Source organism: Otolemur garnettii, unplaced genomic scaffold, assembly GCF_000181295.1.
Source record: "Otolemur garnettii isolate 467f Iridium unplaced genomic scaffold, OtoGar3 scaffold00046, whole genome shotgun sequence".
In the NCBI taxonomy this organism is placed as follows: domain Eukaryota; kingdom Metazoa; phylum Chordata; class Mammalia; order Primates; family Galagidae; genus Otolemur; species Otolemur garnettii.
The window spans coordinates 3,086,308-3,091,556 of record NW_003852441.1 but is presented as its reverse complement, the minus strand read 5'-3'; the positions used below and the strand labels follow the sequence as shown (position 1 = coordinate 3,091,556).

Below are 5,249 nucleotides of genomic sequence, written 5' to 3'. Positions count from 1 at the left end.
CTCTAGGAGGATGCAATCTTTACCAAAACTCCTAGCTGAAGAACCTGGGGGCAGAAGCCTAGTTCCATCTATACTAACAGGCTGAAAGGAAGTGGTCTACCTCCTTATGGAGCCTTGGGCTCCTTGGAACTTGTCTCAACCTCCACTTCTGAATGCTGTCCCCACCCCTCCCCCAGGGATATCACTACTATATCCTTCAATACACAGGCACCAAGTGGCACGTGAAGGCCCATTCAGCCAGGCCTTCATGTGGGATCCAACGTCTTTGGTGTGAAGGCCAAGGATGAGCCTGCCTTCCTCCTTGTCATACTTGCCATCAACCCATTCTTTGAGAATACTTCTAAAAACCTACTACAGAAGGCTCTTAAAAACCCAAGTTGAAGATGGCTAGGGAAAGGGATCAGTCACCTAGAAGCTCCCAGGAGAGCCTAATTGAGCAATGATTTTTCAGCTTTGCCAATCCCCTTACTCAAAACACTTAAAGTGAAAGAATCCCACCTAGAAAAAACAGGTAACCCCTAGTCCCAGGTCTCTTGTGGGAACCAGTCATTAAACAGTGCAAGGAAGCACTGCCTGATGGGCCTCAGACCAGGCAGGCAGCAAGATGGGGCCTTGCATACTGTTAAGGATTTTGGCTACAAGAAATTTAAATGCTGAAGGAGATCAAACAGAGCTATGCAAAGAGACAGAACTCAAGAGGCAGCAGGAATTAGAACCATTTGTGTCTATGCCTTAAATGCTTTGGAATTTTTGCCCTCTGAGGTTTAAAACTGTTAAGAGCAAAAAAACTTAGGGAAGTTTACAAGCTTGAGTGCTTATAGCTGGACTGCAAATACCTGACAGCAGTAGTCAAATTTACTTTTTCTTCAAATATACATTTGTAACAACCAATACCAAAGACCATCCTTTATTACAGTATTAGTTCACGGGAACTTAATGAAAACATTACTCGAGGGGAATTAACAATTACCATTTTAAATAACTAGCTCCCAACATAACAACCAATTAGTATAAGAAGCTCCTGTTGGACAGGCTGGCAAGGGACATTGCTAGAAATTTAATGAATGATACCAAATGTGCCAGTTACAGAAAAATGTTGCTCAATACATCTCTTAGCTTTGTTGAGAATGTCCTGATACACAAAGCATACTTCTACACCAAATGTTCAACAGTTAGGTTTTCAGAATCCAAGTTGATAGCAGCTCTTGGTCCTTCACAGACTGACATCCATCCTCTGGAGATGCAGCCTGCAAAGAAACTGAATTTCAATTTCACTTCCTGCTCTAACCAACAGCCATTTGCACAAGAAAAGATATCGTCAGAAAACCATAGGCTCACCACTACACAATCTGCCGGTAATTCCAGCTATTTGGGGTGATTTCATCATTTGATATCCTTTTCTTAAAATCAATTAACAAAATCAGCTGTTTATTCATGCTACTGTGGGGATCAGATCAAGGCTTACCTCTTCTTCTTGGGCTGAGCTGCTATGGCTGCCAGCTCTCAATCTATGCACTGCAGCACTCAGTTCTCAAAACCTGGAAAGGAGAAGCCACACACAATACAAACTGCAGATGCTGAGCAGAGACATTTCTGAGAGCCTCAATTCCAAACTTACAAATCTAAATCCATCCTAACAAGAGACTTATTTGGGGGGGGGCGGAAAATTCATTGAGGATACAAGAAACCAGGTTACACCGATTGCATTTTTTTTTGGAGGCTTTTTTTAAAGATCCATTTTGGTAAATTACTTAAGTATCCAAGTACTAATTAGTTTCTATTAAAGTCGTAACCTCTATTTAGTCATATCATTTTAAATTTCACAAATCTATGACTACTTTTGTTTCAAGGATGGGATAAACACTATCTCAGCATAGAATAAAACGTACCTCATGAAGGCCAATGCTCCTGGATCCAGTACTCAGCATCCGAACATGCTGGTAATCCTTCCCTTATTTGCAACCTGGATGAATATAGCAATTAAGCCACAGTTCAGACAAATTCATTCCTGGGAAGTAGCAACTGGTGAGGACTTGTTGACTGCAGTCAGACAGTAATAGTTATCGTCAGTTATCGCTTCTGACGGCACTTCCTATTAGCGATTTCATCAGAGCAGTCAAAACGCCTCACCATTCCCCAGTACTTCTACAACCAGAGACCACCATTGTCTGAAACCACTAAAAACAGCCACTGGCGACGTTTTTTAAGGAAGCTGTTTCCATATTCACGTATAACTTTGGTTTAGACGCAGTTCCGCTGCTGCTTCACACCATGCAATGGGGACACGTGTAACAACTGTAAAAACATCGCTTTCAGTGCATTTAAGATAAGTTACATATTAAACCCTGCCCAGACTGAGCTCCTACCTTATAATTACGCTGTCTTCAACACTCTGCAGTGAGTATGGCATCTGAAACGGAATAAGGCCAAAAACTGAGGGCAGATTCCAGCAGTAATGTTCAATTAAACTGTGGAGGTTTCAGCAACTGTAGTCAGACAGGCATAAACGTCGTCTGTTACCGCCTCTAATGACACTTCCTATTACTAGTATCATCAGGACAGTCGACCAAGTCTCCCTTCTAGTTCCACTGCAGTCGCACCCCCGTGCGGTACTCTCCGGGTATACAGCAGAAGAGCCTACTCAGCCGCTTCTCAGGTTTGCTCACTTCCACTAAGGGCCGGGTAAACCGGGTCCCGGCCTTCGCGGTTCGTGGCCCTCCCGGGAAAACACTAGAACCATGAGCCTCGGCCCACTGCGGCTGGGTCCTGCCCCGCGCGGCCCAGGGAGACGCTCCAACCCCGGGCTGCAGCGCCTGCCCCAAAGCCCACGTGAGCACAGGTGCCGGGGAGACGCCGCTACAGCGGCCGCCAGCCTACCTCCGCACTCCAGCTAAATCTCCCGGAAACACCCCTCCGGAGATGAAAACTCTAGCTCTTTTTTCGCCCTTGTCGCCTGCTACTAGCCCCAGGTGCAAAAACAACCCACCTCGGCCGCTCAATTACAAAGAAAGGGGTAGGAGTGTGGCGCCCCAACAACTTAAAGAGCTGGGACATCCCATTATTCATAGCAGGGGGGACTGGCGGGAACTCCAGCCCATTTAACAATGCAGACTCGAGGGCTCCCCCTCCTACTGGGCCTATGGTCTCTCCCACGGCCCCGGGAATTCTGGGTAGTCAAGCCCTTGATGTGTTACTAGGCGCCTGCGCAGGGGCTGGCGTGCTGGCCAGAGCGCAGGCGGGAGAGAGGGTTTCGGGTCCCGCCTCTGCCACCGCCTGGTTGGTTGGTTTTGATCAAATTACTTATCTTTTGTCAGCCTCGGATTGCTCTCGGAGTAAAAGGAGATACTTGCGCTCCAGGAGGTTTATCTGAAGATCAGAGGAAGTAACACATTTGAAACTGCAGAGCCCTGGCACAAGCAAGCATTCGTAAATAGTAGCTGTTCCAAATCTAATAAGCGTTGCTAGTCTCTCCCCAAGATGGTTTCAGAATGTCCACAGAGGCTCCCAAACCCCTGCGCGCTGACAACCCTCATCACTTTCTTTAGGATGACCGTTAAGGACCCATCAGACCTCTTGTCTGAGTCCACTTCCATCTTCTCCCCCTCTGGGGTCAAACTCTACCCCTTCTTGACCCTCCGAATTCCCACAGGACTCCACCCATAGCTCTATCTCGCCTATGATGGAAAAAACTGTCTCTGCTGATGCTTTCCCTTCTGCATATGAACTCGTTCAGGTCTCCTTAAGAAACATTCAGTATGAAACTACCCTTCATATCAATAAAGAGCCTCCAGGTGGGAGCTGGAATAGGGGCCTGAGCTCTGCAAACATATAGTGATAGTTAAACACGTAAGCAGGCGTGTTCCCTAGTTTTCTTATAATTGCCTACTACTCAGGAGTCATATAGGTGATGGTCATAAAGATTCTTAGCTTGCTTCATTGCTCCCTTAGTTTTTTTTGGAGGGGGGGATGTTTTTCGTGTCCTAGGTAGAGTGCCATGGCATGCATAATAGCTCACAGCAAACTCAAACTCTTGGGCTCTAGTGATCCTCTTGTCTTCGCCTCCCAAGTAGCTGGGACTACAGGCAACCACCACAAGGCCAGGCTAGTTTTTCTATTTTTAGTAGAGATGGGGTCCTGCTCTTGCTCAGGCTGGTCTGGAACTCCTGAGCTCAAGCAATCCACCGGCCTCAGACTCCCAAACTGCTAGGATTACAACCATTAGCCACCATGCAAAGAAACTAATTTTAGCTTTTTTACTTTAATTTTTTTTAATTTCAGATTAGTGTGAAGGTACAAACCATTAGGTTATATAATTTACACACAAAAGGTTAGAGTCAGAGCTGTAGTTGTGTCCTACACCCAGGGAGTATGTCATTTAAGACTAGTTTTTAAGATGTTTTCCAGAAGCCCTGCATTCTGGTGGACCAGCTAACCCACCCAGACCAAGAACTGACTCACCTTGTCTTACAGACAGGCCCCAACCTGGAACTAACTCAGCACAAGAAGACAATTTTTACACTTCTATGATTCCACCTAATCCCAGCCAATCAGCAGACCCAATTGCCTAGCCCTTTGCATGCTAAACTCTTTGAAATCCCTTTCTCCCAAATTCTTGGGGAGACAGATTTGAGAAGTTTCTCTAATCTCCTCACATAACACCTGAGATAGTAAACTCTTTGCTGTGACCCCCGCTATCTCAGTATAGTGGCTTCCTCTTGAGCAGCAGGCAATGAAACTTGTTAGCTATAACAAGTCCTTCCATATGTTTTGCACACAAATGTCATACCAAAGTAGAGCAATTCATTTTGACTGCAGAAAACTGGAAAAGCAGTCAAACTCTTTAAGTTGGCCTCAGAAATAAGTGTAAGATTTTAATTAGGGAAAGAAGGCTTCAAGGAAGGGACAAATCAAGGGGTGGTCAAACAAGAGGTCACTCAAACTTCATGAAGAATTTGGTGACAGGTTAAGGGGAAGAGGAGGAGGAGAGGGATATGCTGAAGAGGTGTCCAGAAATGCTTGGGCAAACCATGGAGAGCTGGGGATACCAGCTAATGCATTCAGTGGGTGAGTAGCCTCTCAGGTCTTCAGGGCATAGAGGTGACATGTTTGTCTTTGTCTTAAGAGGAATCCTCCTGGGCGGCGCCTATGGCTCAGTGAGTAAGACACCAGCCCCATTTACTGAGGGTGGTGGGTTTGAACCAGCCCTGGCCAAATTTCAACAACAACAACAAAAAGAAAAATAGCCGGCT

At 45.9% G+C, this 5,249-nt stretch overlaps 1 long non-coding RNA gene and 3 other non-coding genes across 5 annotated transcripts; all 4 read right to left on the bottom strand.

Annotated features, from left to right (window-relative positions):
- Positions 1-891: 891 nt before the first annotated feature.
- LOC105887104 lies at positions 892-3,009 on the bottom strand. 2 transcript variants are annotated; one of them, XR_002773695.1, is made up of 5 exons: positions 2,987-3,009; positions 2,367-2,410; positions 1,890-1,963; positions 1,466-1,538; positions 892-1,247 (listed from the first exon to the last, which is right to left on the bottom strand). It is a non-coding gene; the product is annotated as an uncharacterized LOC105887104 (long non-coding RNA). The 2 variants fall into 2 exon arrangements; XR_001161352.2 differs by lacking the exon at positions 2,987-3,009 and adding an exon at positions 2,878-2,975.
- Positions 1,317-1,389, bottom strand: LOC111725718. The gene has a single exon (XR_002773727.1). It is a non-coding gene; the product is annotated as a small nucleolar RNA SNORD65 (small nucleolar RNA).
- Positions 2,045-2,115, bottom strand: LOC111725711. The gene has a single exon (XR_002773720.1). It is a non-coding gene; the product is annotated as a small nucleolar RNA SNORD49 (small nucleolar RNA).
- LOC111725712 lies at positions 2,491-2,561 on the bottom strand. Its single transcript, XR_002773721.1, has one exon. It is a non-coding gene; the product is annotated as a small nucleolar RNA SNORD49 (small nucleolar RNA).
- Positions 3,010-5,249: the final 2,240 nt, after the last annotated feature.